The sequence below is a fragment of the Puma concolor genome, chromosome A2 (genome assembly GCF_028749965.1).
Source record: "Puma concolor isolate L17-30 chromosome A2, mPumCon1.1.hap2, whole genome shotgun sequence".
NCBI lineage: Eukaryota > Metazoa > Chordata > Mammalia > Carnivora > Felidae > Puma > Puma concolor.
The window spans coordinates 168,502,006-168,515,395 of NC_141668.1; the positions used below are offsets into that span (position 1 = coordinate 168,502,006).

At 64.5% G+C, this 13,390-nt stretch overlaps 1 protein-coding gene across 28 annotated transcripts in view; it reads left to right on the forward strand.

Moving 5' to 3' along the window:
* Positions 1-13,390, forward strand: part of PTPRS (protein tyrosine phosphatase receptor type S) — a 95,649-nt gene that overhangs the window by 21,218 nt on the left and 61,041 nt on the right. For 27 of the 28 annotated variants that reach the window (XM_086699369.1, XM_086699381.1, XM_086699372.1 and 24 more), the window contains exon 1: positions 7,411-7,551. The exons of the other annotated variant lie outside the window; for it this stretch is intronic. The gene's annotated coding sequence lies outside the window, so the exon portion shown is untranslated. Of the gene's footprint in view, positions 1-7,410; positions 7,552-13,390 lie in introns of those variants that run through there. 28 annotated transcript variants of the gene reach the window in all.

The window sequence follows — 13,390 nt, forward strand, 5'->3', positions numbered from 1 at the left end:
TCTGGGGATGCCTTGCTTGAACAGAGGTGGTGAGGGAGAGGGAGCCAGAGAGGGTTCAGGAGAAGAGAGTTCCTGGCGGATGGACAGAGGGTGCAAAAGGCCTGGTGGTGAGACCTCCCCAGACACTCGCTGAGCCCAAGCCGGTGACCTTCTGCGCGCCTGTGCGCCCTCCCATCCCTGCTCCCAGGGAGCACCGCCTGCCCGAGGCAGCCGCTGGGCGATGATTAACGACTAATAATGAAGATACCACGTTGGGAGCCAGTGGTCTGTCCTTACGCCTCCAAGTGGCAGCCAGCCCCTGCCCAAGTGTAGACGGCTTAGCCCCAGATGGGCTCTGTTAGAGAGGCTGTGAATTCCGGGGCCCTGTGACTGGAGAGGTGCGGCAGGAGAGCAAGGGCTGGGGAGGGGAAACTGAGGCCCGGAGAAGTTGGGAAGCAGCTGGGGTTCAAGTCCCAGCTCCGCCAGTCATTAGTGGGCCCCAGTCCCGTGCCTCAGTTTCCCCACCTGGAGAGTGGGAGGATCACAGTAGCAGGCCCTGAGGGGGTTCAGCGAGCTGCTTCTTGCACACCCAGCCCAGGAGTAACAGCCAGCGCGCTCGGCGACAATCTGCTGCGTGCCCGGCTCGGTTCCGAGCGCTCGGCACATCCTAAGTGCTTAGCGAGCATTTCACCTCCTCCTGGAAGCCTGCCTCCTCCATAGGTGAACTCCCTGAGGTCGGGCAGGGGCCGCCTGGGTCATCCTGTGCTCAGCCTGGCACATGGGTATACAGGAGGTGCTCTATAAATGCAGGTGCGTGTGCAAAAGGAGAGTTGTTACGGGAGTGTGCTGATGGTGCATCCCTCAGATGTGTTCATTCTTCAAAGGACATGCCCCACCCCATCTCCCGATCATCCCGTCTCCCCGCTGTACCAGTCCCTTCAGTCCCTAGAGCTCCGTGTACCGGCTTCCACCTCAGGGCCTTTGCACATGTCCGTAACCTCCCTCTGCCCGGAACTTCCTCTTTACTCCCGTCTTTGCATGGCTGCCTTTTGTCCCTGTCCCTCCCTGGAAGAGAACCCTCGCAGGTCGTCTGCCGTGATCCCCGGACTCAGGATAGCACCTGGTGTAGCAGTGACCGAGACTGGGTCCCACCTTCCCAAGGGAGGCCATTCGAGGGCTGCACCCACCTTGGCCCCAGACACCTCTCTGGGCTGTGCCTCAGTTTCTGTGATCTTTAAAGGCCCCCGAACCCACAAAAATCAGCCCCAGGCATCAGAACAGCCAGTCCTCTGCACAGGTGGGAAAGCTGAGGCCCAGAGGCCGGTGAGGACTTGTTCAACACCACAGAGCACTGTGGGGACAGGGCAAGGGGGGGGGGGGGAACACAGCCACAGGATGGGGCTGGCTGTTTGGGGGCGGTCTGTGATGGAGGAGGCATCGGGCCTCGCGGAGCTGCACAGACCAGCAGTGACTCCCCTTTCATTTTGCAACAGTTCAAGGAGAAAAGCTCAGTCGGGTGCAGAGTGATCTTTAACACCAACACCTGCCAGTCTCTTTATAACCACGCCGGCTGCTGGCTTTAGCAACAGTATCCAGGGAAAATAGGAGAACTGGGTACATATTTTCATTGTAACAATTTTTTTCTGGCGACTTTCAAGGCTTGGCAGTTAGCGCCCGGCATTACCGAGTTCCTAAAGTAAATTAGTTTAAGGGAGAGGCATGAGCCAGTTGAATGAGAGATTTAATGAGGGATTTGGGGATGTGGCAGAGGAGGGGAGGATTTGGGGGGGGGGGACACCAGGCACGTCCTCACTGGGGACCTGGCGAGTGCAGAGAGGACACAGCCAGATCCAAGAAGCCAACCGCGGCTGGTTTCAGGTGGGAGATGGGGTGCCAGGCAGGACCGGGCCTGGCACGGGGAGTCCTCCTTCTATCGCCTTCTAGAGCTGAGTCAGCTGCAGAGTGGAGGCTGGCTATGGCTCGGGCAGCAGTGGGCACATTTCTGCCCTCGGGGCTGGAGCGGCCCTTTATGTGGCGGCTGGTTTGCAAGCCAGGTAGAGACCCAGGGTCAGACCGCAGCTTGTGGCCCCAGATGGTGGCTTCCGGCCTCTGCCCCGTCTCGCAAAGCGGCCCCTCCGGGCTTCCCGAAGTCGCTTAAGCCATTCGTGTGTTCAGTCTGTCACTTAGAAAGCATTTACGGAGTACCTACTGCGTGCCAGGCCCTGGGGCGCAGCCGTGAGCAGAACCGACACAGCCCCACCCCCCACCCTTCCCGCCTCCCCGACTTCAGTCTCCTGCGGGGGGCCCCCAGAACTTTCTGTGACTCTAGAAATGTGCTGCATCTGACCCCCCTCCCCCCCCAGCCATGCTGGCAACGTGGCCAGTGTGAACTGAATTTGAAATTTTGCTCAGTTTTATCCACTTTTAACGTAACGTTCCACGTGGGACAGCGGAGATCTCGATAGTAAACAGGTGATTCTTTCGGAAGAAAATAAGTTGTGGAGAGAAGAAACAAAAAAAAAAAAAATTAGAAGGATGTATGATAACGGTGACAGGGTGGCTGCCTGAGCTGCAGCGATTAGTCAGGGCGTCTCTGAGGAGGTGACGTTTGAGGGAGACCCGAACGATGAGGAAGAAACGGCCGTGAAAATCCGGGGAAGATGTTCCAGGTGGCATAGACGACATGTGCAAAGGCCCTGGGGCAGGGCTGGGCCCGGTGGGTTGGAGGAGCAGCCAGGGGGCTGGTGCGCCCAGGAGGGCCAGACCTGACTCGGGTGCTCACGGGCGCCCTGTGGTAGCTGCTTCGGGCATTGAGGGCGGGAGCTGGGGGATCCAGGTGACCGCACCGGTCCAGCCGGGCAGGGCGGGAAGGCTGCATGGAGAAACATGGACGAAGTCCCAAGACATTTAGGAGGGAAACTTGAAAGGATGGGGCTGCCGTCGGCTGAGAAAGGGGGCAGAGTTGCTGGATCCAGCCACACCTGAAGGCGCGCCTGCTGGATCTGTCCAAAGGGAAAGGAAGGCGGGGGCCCCGGGGGAACCAGCAGGTGAGAAAGGCAGCCGGGGAGCCAGGGCGCGCCTGTGGTGGGCAGTCTGCCTGCCGTGTAGCCGGCAGGCAGACACGGCGCCAGGAGCCTGATGTGAGCGTGGGCGAGGTGGGCTTCTGGCCTGTCCACACTCAGGGCCCCGGGTCATGAGTGCCATGCTGGGTGGGAGGGGCCGTGGGGCAAGCTGGTGGAGAGGAGAACAGAGAAAGCTGCCCAACCAGTGTCTCTTCTCAGGAGGCAAAGGACGTGGAGTTTGGTGACTGCCCCTCAATGAAACTTTCAGGGACTTTGGCCGCAAATGTGAGGAACGTGGGACGGCGCGGGGCGGGGCGGGGGAGGGCTGGGGCTGGGGGTCCTGCCCACACGTGCCCAGGGTGCAGTTTTGCCCACAGCCCTATCAGGACGCGTTTCAAAGGCTTTGAGGGCCTCCCGGCGGAGTCGTCCTTTGCCGGGGGAAGTTATCTGCGGGAAATGATGAGGCGCAGCCTCATCTGTGGAGGTCCCTCTCTCTCAACGTCGCTTCTAATGGAGATCCAGCGGGGACCAATTAAACTCTGGGGGCAACTGGCCGCGTAATACTGATCCCCGCTCGGAAAGGAAGAGTGCCCATTTGCACCCGGAGGAGACCGGGAGGAGGCAATCAACCTCAGGACCTTTGCACTTGCTGTTCCTCCTGCCGGAAACTCCGCCATAGGTGTTTGTATGTCTGATTGGCTTACTTCGTCCCGGCCGCCCCGAGAGGCCCCTGCAGACCTCTCCCGGCTTTCAGGGCCACGCGGTGAATCCTGTTCTGTTTTTGGCCTCTTGCGTAACCGCCCGGCATGATGTTATGGACCATGTTCGCGGCTCTGTGGGTGTCCCGTCCCTGCCCCCCCGGGGGTGGGGGGGGGAGCTGGCTCTGGCCGGCGGGTCTTCAGCCCCGCACACAGTAGGTGCCCAATAACTGGTTTGTGGACAGAATGAATGAACACGACCACGTGCCGGCGGTGTCTCTCCGGGCCAGGGGTGGGTTGGGAGCCAGTCTTATTTTCTTCTTTATGCTGATTTTCCCTAATTTTCTGCTGCACGCGCCTATTTTATAATTAGAAGGAAAGTTATTTTGAAAAAAATTACCCCCAAATGTCCCAGCTGCGGGAGCTGACGTGATCGAGCCCCGCGCTCCTCCCCAAGGGCAGCTGCCTTCTGGGCGGATTCAGAGGACACGGCGACAACTGCGTGTTCAGGGGGCTCCCAGGGTCGGCCCTCAAGGGCACTGGCCGGGCCACGCGGCCGGGAGGGTCTGCCCGGAGCTGGCTGTCCTAGCCTTCCAGGGGCTTGAATCAGCCCTTGGGAAAAACCTGCCGGCCCTACCTTCACGGTCTGTCCAGAATGTTCCCCCCCCCCACTCTGTTTCCACCTGGTTCAGCCCCCTTATCGCGGGTCTGAGCCCCGGCGGTCCCCTCGGCCCTGGCCCCCCGCCTCCAGTCTGTCCTCCCCGCAGCAGCCACCAGAGGGCGCCTGTGAGCACCTCAGTCCGCCCCTGCCCTCTGCCTACATCCCTCCAGGGCTCACGCCTCCCCTGAGGCAAAAACCCAAGTCCTTCCTGTCTCCCCCAAGGCCCTGCATGACCTTCCCCGTCCTCTCTCAGCCCTCCCCCCCTCTCCCCCTCGCTCACTCTGCTTCAGCTACACGGACCTCCTCACTCCCCCTCCCCCATGCCAGCCACGTCCTGCCTCAGGGCCTTTGCACCGGCTGTGCCCCCAGCCTGGAGTGCTCCTCCCCAACATCCACGTCTCCTTCATATTCTCTCAGCTCTTTCAGGTCTTGGCTCAGATGTCACCACCTTACCCCCCACGCCCCCTCTTTAATACTACACCCCACCACCGTGAATATCCCCACACACTTTTTTTTTTTTTTTTTTTTGGGTAAATCTTTGTAGGACTTACCACCAGCTGACCCACAGTGGTTGTTACCTCTTCTGTTTCCCATCTGTTGCCTGCGCTGGAGTGTCGGCTCCCTAAGGGCAGGGATCTTTGTCAGTCTTCGCCACTGCCGTGTCCCCAGGGCCTCACCTGGGCCTGGTGTTCAGAAATGTTTGTGTCGAAAAAGAACGTGGGGGAAAACGGATCCATCACGAGGACACCATAGAGTGTGGCCTCTGGCGGGGAGAGTAAGGTTGGAGAGGCCTCTCCTGGGCGAGGAGGGTCCTGACTGTTTACGCAAATGTTTGCTGAGCACCTACTGTGTGCCATCAGGCCCCGTGCTGGGCATGTGCTCTGATCAAGGCAGAGGCAGCCCCAGCGCTGCCCTCTGAGGCCCCAGTCTGGTGGGAGAGGTGGACCCGTACCAGGCAGTTAACAGACGGGGTGATCAGAGCCACGATGAGGGGTGAATAGGGCACCGTGCAGATATGGGCCCCTCCGCTGGGAGAGGCCAGATACAGGCCTCACTCCTGCCCCAGATCCCCCCACCCTGACCAGGGAGGTGGCTGTGTTCCCAGCCCGCTGCGGTCACCACCATCGCAGGGAGGCAAGAGGTCATCTCCGGGGGGACGTGGGCAGGAGGCCCAGGCGGGGCAGGGCCAGTTGGGGAGGAGGGTGGCGGGTCCTCCGGCATGTTTGCCCCGCGTCACACAGCCTTGGGCGTGCTGACAGCTGGCTTATGTTACAGATGGGGAAACCGAGGCCCGGAGAGGTACGGGTTCTTACTGGAGATCGCGTGGGGAGTCCCTGGATTCAAACCGAGGTCTGCATGAGCCCTGTGCCTGGACAGAGCACCTACTGTGTTCCCGGTTGCATTTCCTGAGGGCCCACTGTGTGCCCTGCTGAACTGGGGGGACTCCACACCCGTGTTGACACAGAGCGCCTCCTGGATGCCCCGCGTGATGCTGGGGTGCCAGATGGCCCACCTCCTAAAGCACCTACTGTGTGCCTCCCAGAGTCCGGGCCCTGGGGGAGAGAAGATGTCAAAGAGTCACAGCTTAGTAGGACCTAAGGGGGCAGGTGAACAGTCTGCGGCCGCACACTTCGCAGAGCGCCTACTGTGTGCTCGGTACTTTGGGGACTCCGGTACGGGCCTCCCCAGTGCCAGAGGAGGTGGGGTTAAATGTTCCATTTCGCAGAGCGAGGAACTGAGGCACGGAGCGCCAGAAGGGCAGATCACCCAGCAGCAATGCCGGGGAGCCGTGGGGGGGTGGACCCCTGGCCAAGGCAGCCATAGCTGGGCGTGGAAAGGCCACCAGAGGAGGGGGTTGTCCCTGAACTTGATCGGGGTCTCCCCTGGGCTGCCGGCCTCCTTCTCGCCACTGGGCAGTGAGCTTCTAGAGGGGGCTTCACATTTTAGCGATTTGTTCTTTTTGGGCTCCAGGCCTCCTGCAGCATTGTGGGTAAGGGCTCAGCCTCTGGACCCTAACCTTGGTTCGACTCCCTGTTCCTCCCGACCGCGAGCAACTAACTTTTCTCCCCCTTCTCCGTTTGCGGTATACACTAAGAGCCCAATCAATACACGTTCCTAAAGGAACGGGAAGCATTTTCACCAGGGATCGGAGCAGAAGGGGAAGCCGGCCCCCTGCGGTGGCTCCTGGGTCTCCGCCAGGGTCCCTGGCCCTCCTTGACCGCTTCCCCGAGCGCCCTGGGCCCGCGGGACCTCTGTATGCCCTGCCCCTCGGACGGAGTTTTCAAACCCGCACGGGGCGGCAGCGCAGGCCCGGATTGGCTGCCCGCGTGGGGCTGCCCCTCCTCCTCCCGCCCCCCCCGCCCCCCCCCCCCCCGGGGTGTCTGGGACCTGGCTCGGTGGCCCCATCTGTTTCCAATCTGGCCCTGTGCGCACTCTCCGCCCCCTCCTCAGGGCTGTGGCTGGCGTGGGGGCCTCTGCCTTGGTGTCCCCCGCTCATCCTAGCGGACCCCAGCAGGGGAGGGCGGGGGGGAGCTGCTTTCTGCCCGCGCCCCTCCCCCACCCTCGGTGGGGGGGGGGGGTCTCGGAGTGCAGGGGGCGTGGCCTCTGTCTTCCAGCCCAGACTGGGAGGGCATCTTTCTGCCCCTTCCCCGACCTCCTGTGTTTGGCTGTGTTTGGGGAGCCCTCTGCCGCCGCGTCCCGCATCCAGCCCCTTCATCCGTTGCCATGGCCACGATCAGCGCCTGCCAGAGAAGGGGGGGCGGGGTGGGGGGGCTCCCTCTGGGATCAGGCTTACGAAGCGGGGGGGTATCTCGGGCTGTGCCCCTTGGGGCACCGCTTCGTGCGTGTGCACGTTGGGGGAGCGCGGTTACCCCCTCGGAGGCCGCCTCCTGCTGCCCCCCGCCCCACTTCCGGCCGGGGCCCCGCCCTGCTCCGGAGCCCCGCCCTGCTCCGGAGCCCCCTCCCTGGGCCCGCCCCCTGGCCGCCCCGCCTGCAGTCCCCGCCCCCGGGCCCGCCCCCGGGCCGAGCTCGCGGGGCCTTGGCCTCTCCCGAGTCCTCGCTGCGCGCCGCGCTCCGGGCGGACCGAGGGACGGGCGGCAGCGGGCCCAGCCGAGGGGGCCCGGGCCCCGATCTCCGCGCCGAGATCCGCGGGGTGAGTGCGCCCGGATCCCCTTCCGCCTCGAGGCCCGGGCTGCGCTGGGCTTTGTCCCCCTCCTCGCCTCCCCTCCAGGCTCCCGGGATGGGGGGGGGGGACCCCCGCGTTCTCCCCCACCTCCGCTCTGCTCGGGCCGGTCCAGCCACCCTCCAGGGACAGCTCAGCCCCCTGCTGCCTGGCGCCCCTCCCCCCCGCCCCCAATTCAGGCCTGTCGCTGGGACTTAGGAAAACTCCGGACCGTTATGCTCCGCGGGGTCCCCTCCCCCGCCTGGCCCCCAGCCCGACCTCCTCCCCCACCCTCCTGGGGGCGGAGCCAGGGTCCGGGCGGCCTTCTGCCAGCCCAGGGGCGCCCTGATCGGGGTTCTGCATCCCTCCGCTGGGAACCGGACTGGGGTCCCCCCAAAAAAACTCACAAAGTTTTCCTCTCTTGTCCCTCTACCCCCTCGGGTCTGTAGATCTCAGGTTAATGCTGTACCTTGTTGGGGGCTTTAATGAACTGGGGGGGGGTCAGCTCCCACTTTCCCACTTCCTGCCCCTGTCCCTAAGCTCCACGCCTCTGTCCCCCGTCATTGCCTACCAGCTCCATATCTCAGCACCCCCTTTTGTTGCCTCCAGCGTCCTGCTTCCCAGGATTCCTTCTCAGAGCCGTGGGCCACCCAGAGGGTCTTGCTGTGTGACTTTGGGGCTAGGGGTCCCAGCCACCCAAGTCCTGCCCGCCCTGTCCTGAACCTCCTCTCCACCCCCAAGTGTGCAGCAAACCCTCAGAGCAGACGCGAGTAAGTTACAGCTGGAGGCCGTGTCCTCGTCAGCCTCTTCTTCCTGTGATGTCTCCCTCTGGCCTCGGTTTCCCCCTCTGCAATGGATGTGATCACAGGGATGATGTGGGTAAAGTGCCAAGTGGCCGGGCACGTTCCCAGGGTGCAGACGGGGCTGCCATCTTGGAGGATGACAGACCTGTGATGGGGGACACACATGGTGTGGGGGTAGCCCCGAGGGGGCCCTTGATCCAGGCTGGGACACCCAGGAGGGCTTCCTGGAGGGGGCGGCAGCTCAGTTGAGACCTGAGGATGGGTGTGAACGCTGGAGTTTGATGGGGATTAGGAAGGGTGTGTTGGGTAGTAGGATTGAGAGGTACTCCTACTCCTGTGTGAGCCAGAGGGCAGTGGCTAGGGACACCAGCCTGGCCCAGCAAGGCGCTAGGCATGCAACACGATGGGGTCAGCAGTTCTGAAGGCTGAGGATAGGAGTCTGGATTTTAATGGCCATCGATGGGAGCCATGGAATGTTTGAGAGCAGAGGAGGGACAGAGTCAGACACGGCCACTCCCAGCCCCAGGACGGTGGGTCAGGGCTGGGCTGAGGAAGGGTCCTGGGATAGGGGGAGGAGTCCGGAGGGGTCAAGATTCAGTCTGGGGTGGGGACATCCGTGGCTCTGCCCTGGAGGGTGAGTCCACGGGTGGGCCAGCTTGGGGAGGGTGTACCGGGTCAGGGTGCCCGTGTTGCGAAAGGCCCAGAGGCCTGAGGCGGACCAGTGCCCCTTGGGGGCTGTGGTAGTCTGTGGGAAGGGGCAGCAGGGTGGGCCCAGCATCACACCTTTAAGGGTGGAGTTGGCAGCCGGGGCACCTCGGGGGTCGACCGAGAGCTGGCCTCTGGCCTGCGATCTTCGCCCAGCCGGGCGGCCTCCGAGCTGTGTGCCCCTCACCTTACAGCCGCCCCTCTCTGAGCTCACTTCCTCATCTGTCAAACAGAAGGACGCACAGGTGGCATGTCAGAGGGCTCAGCACACAGTGGGGACACCCAGCTGGCATTACCCATTCCTCCCTGTGGGGCTGGGCTTGGCTCCCTATCCGCCCCTCCTGTCCACTCCTGACTGCGGGGGACCCCTGGGGACACAGCACCCAGTGCGTTTTGATGGTTAATTAAAGGCGGCTCCCTTGGCTGGTCTCAGCCCATTCTCGGAAGGTGGCAGGGCGGGCCCTCCTCGGCCCCACCCTGAGCCCTCTTCCTGGGTGAGGTGGGGGACATTGAGGCCCCAAGGGGGAGAGGGGCTTGGCTGGACCCGCTTTGAGGCCACCAGTGACTCCAGAGGTGTTTGGACCCTCCTTAACGCTTTGGTGACACAGGGATCCAGGAAGCCTGGAACGGCAGGTCCTACCCTCGAGGGTCTCTGAGGCCTCAGAAGAGGGATTCTGGGCAGGAGGAAAGTCTGGGGGCGCAGGAGGGAGGGGGTAGGGGGGCGGGGGAGGTTGTGCGGGGCTGGGGACTCTTCCCTGGTTTCCAGCCTTACCTGCTGCCCCTGGCCGTGGGCCATGGGCCGTGGAAATCCCCTGGCGGGTGGCTTGTGCCCATGAGCCCCTCCCAGGCCAGGGCGGACCCTAAGGTGGGGGCAGGGAGAGGCACTGGGGTGTCCTCGAGCCTCAGGGGACAGCCTCGTGCATGTGGCACCGAGCCTGTTTGCTGCCCAGGCCTGGGTCATAATTGCCCCTTTATGCTCCCTGCTCCGCGTGGGTACACGAGGCCGGCTCCGGGATCTCGTGACCCGCACCCTGGTGACCGGCCAGAATGGGTGTCTACCCACGCCCTGTTATCTAGGCCTCGGAGCCCCCAGAGGCAGCCCGGAAGCCTGTGCTGGGCCCAGAGAGGATCATCTGCTCTCCTCAGATCACACAGCGGCCAGGGAAGGACACGGTCATGTGTTTAAACGTGGGCTCTGGACCCAAGGTCCCACCCAGGGGCCTGGGGCGAGTCCCCGCGCCTCCGTGAGCCTCAGTTTTCTCATCTGTGAAGGGGGGGGGGGGGCACCTGCCTCCGACAGGCAGCCCCTGCCACGGAGGCCGCTCTCGCTGATGGCCCGGCGCGGTGGGCGGGCCCCCCCCCCCCCAGGGTTCTCCTCCCTCTCTCCCCTCCCCCAGAGCCCAGCCTCGTTTGCCATCTGAGTTATTTTCTGCGACTCCCACGGGTGGTTGCTTCCTTGTTAACGGCCACGCCATCTCCAGGAGCTTGGGCTTGCCGCCTTATTCAGCCCCAGTGCACCTGCCTCAGTTTCTTTTCCTCGACAGGGGCAGGATTGGCGGCCCAGGGTGCTTTACCGCAAGAGGGGCAGGGAGGAGGCTCGGTCAGGTGTCAACCCGGCCAGGTCCCTCCCAGCTCAGAGCTGCCAAGGGCTCCTCGATGCCCTGTGGGTCCAGTCCATACCTACCTCTCTGCCCAAATCTCTCCCCTCCCTCTCCTAGGATCTCTGGGTTCTGTTTCTTGCCCTTCCTCGTGCTGTTCCTTGTGCCGAGACACCCTCCCTGTTCCCATTCGCCCTTTAATTTTCAGCCGAGTGATATTAAATGTGGGCAGCGGGCACAGCACATGCAAAGGCCCTGGGGCAGGACCATGCCCGGCATGTTGGAGGAACAGTAAGGAGGCCCGCATGGCTGGAGCAGAATGAGGGAGGAGGGAAGGACAGGGAGAGGATGGGGCAGGTGGCACAGGGCCTGGGGACTCAGGGGAGGCCTGGGGCTTTGGCCCCGGGGGAGGTGGGAGCCCTGGAAGGGCGTGGGCAGAGGAGAGCAGCATCTGATTCAGGCGCCCTGTGGCTTCGGGGGGAGGACTGTGGGGGCGTGGGCGGGAGCTGGGTGCATTGGCCCCGGTGGTAGATGATGGGGCTGGACCGGGTGGTGGTGGAGGAAGGGGTAAGACGTGAGAGAGCGGCTAGCGTTGGAAGGCAGAGCTGATGGGACTCGGTGATGTTTTTCCTTGACGCCTTGCAGGAGACCCCACCGCCAGCGCCAGGGGCCCGCCTCGTGGCAAGTTCCCCGGGGGGAGGGGGAGAGGGGGAGAGGGGGACGGGGGCCCGAGGGAGCCTGGAACCTTGTCCCTTCCGTGGGGCGTGTGACGCTCCCCTCCCCGCCTCCCGCCCCCCCTTCCCGCTGTGCCGTCCGGGGCCCTGGACGCCCCCAGGGCTGCGCCCTTCCTCCACGGGCTGGCGTGGCAGATTTGGAGGCGCCCGTGCCTGGATTAGCCCCGTCCTGCCCAGACGTTGAGAAGGCGTGGGCCCTGCGAGGCCGGGGCTCTGGGAGCCAGGGGGTAATTAGGGGCCGCCCTGTTCTGAAGGCGGCTGCTCCTGGAGCCCCTCCCGGGCACGGGGCCCGTCTGGGACCTCTGCGCCACGCCTGCATTCTGGGGGCGGGCAGGCAGAGGGGGGAGAAGGAGGTCGCCCTCCCGGGGGTCCGTGGTGGGCCCAGCAGCCCCGAGTTTGAGCCCCCGCCCCTCCCCCGGGCAGGCTTTCTGTGCGGCCTCAGTTTCCCCAGAGGCTCTCCGAGGGCCCGCCCAGCTGACCCGTGTTGTCTGGGCCGGAGCCCCCCCCGCCCCCACTCAGGCGTGACCAGCGGTGGGCAGCTGGCTGTGGGCCCTTTTCCCCACCTGGGGCCCCCACCTTCCTGTTCGGCCCCTCTTGCCCACGGCGGGGGGCACAGGGGATGGGGCTGTGCCCTGGGCTTCTCTTTACCCACCTGCCGTGTGTGTCTGTGGTGAGGCCGCGTGCCTGTCTGCGCGTCCGTCTGGTTGACCGCGGGCACACGTCTGGGTCCGGGGTGCGCGGGAGCCGCTGGCCCGGATCTGACCCCGCTTTTCACGCGGTTCGTCGGCCCACCCGCGACCCTGTGCGTGTGTGTCGTCTGGCTCTGTGCGTCTGAGGTCTGATTCTGTGCCCGTTTCGTGGCCCGCGTGCGGGTGTTATTTGCCCGACTCCGCGCGCGGACCCGTCTCTGTCGCCTGACTGTGCGAACGCACGTGTGTCTGGGGTCCGTCTGTGGCCCGTGTGCAGGCGTCCTTCGCCCTGTCTGGTCTGACTGTGTGCAGGGCGGGCCCCCCTGACCCTCCCCCTCCCATCCTGGCTTCCCCACCCCCGACCCCGAGCCATGATCAGGCCACCACCAGCCCGGCCTCCTCCTGGGGCCCCTCTGGGGCCGGGCGAGGCGACCGCAGCTGGGTATTTTGGGAGCCAGAATCACAGGGACTTGCCCCATCATTATGTGGCACCTATCCCTGTGGTCATGGCCCGGACCCGCCCGGGGCACGGCCCGGGGCGGGCGTGGGGCCGACCCGGCCACGGCCACGGGGGGGCCTCATCCTTGGGCCCCTCCCTGCCTCTCCCCGGCCCTCTGCCCTGGCTCTGGCCAAAGCGGAGAAGACTGGGGAGGGGGCTTTGTGACCAGGGGCCCTTCCACCCTGGAAGAGCTCAGATCCTTGGAGGAACCGATTCTGAGCGATGCGCGTTCGCGTGTGATTTGCACCCTGGGGTGAAGGTGCGGAGGGCGGCCTTACTCACGTCGGAGGCTGTGGGATGTGAACCGGGCGGCGGGGGTGGGAAGGGGAGCTTCTGGAGGAAGCGACAGCTGAGCTGAGACCTGTCACGCAGCCGTGGGGGGACAGCAGAGGGCACAGCAGGGCCAGGGCTCGCCGGTGGGACTGAGCTCCGTGTGGCTGCGCCTCCGGGAGAGGAAGTCCCAGCAGAAGCAGCTTCCTCTGGGGCAGCAGGAGCCGCGGAGGCGTTAGAACAGGGCAGGGGGCAGGGGCCGGCAGGTGGGCGGGGGGACGATCTGTCTGGGGGCTGAACGGGGCCGAGGTGGGGCGCCCAGTCGGCCAGCAGCACCAGCTGGGGCCTCGTCTTTCCGGAGGCCCAGCCTGGGCGGGCAGGAGCCGGTGCTCGGAGCACGCCTGGAAACTGGTGTTCCGTCCTGCCTGGGGGCTCGGCGAGGCTCTGAGGTCCGGGCTCCGTCAGAGGGGGGGCTCACCTGGGATCAGGACTCAGCCAGCGGCCGGGGGTGGGGGGGGGGGGCCGTCTCAGG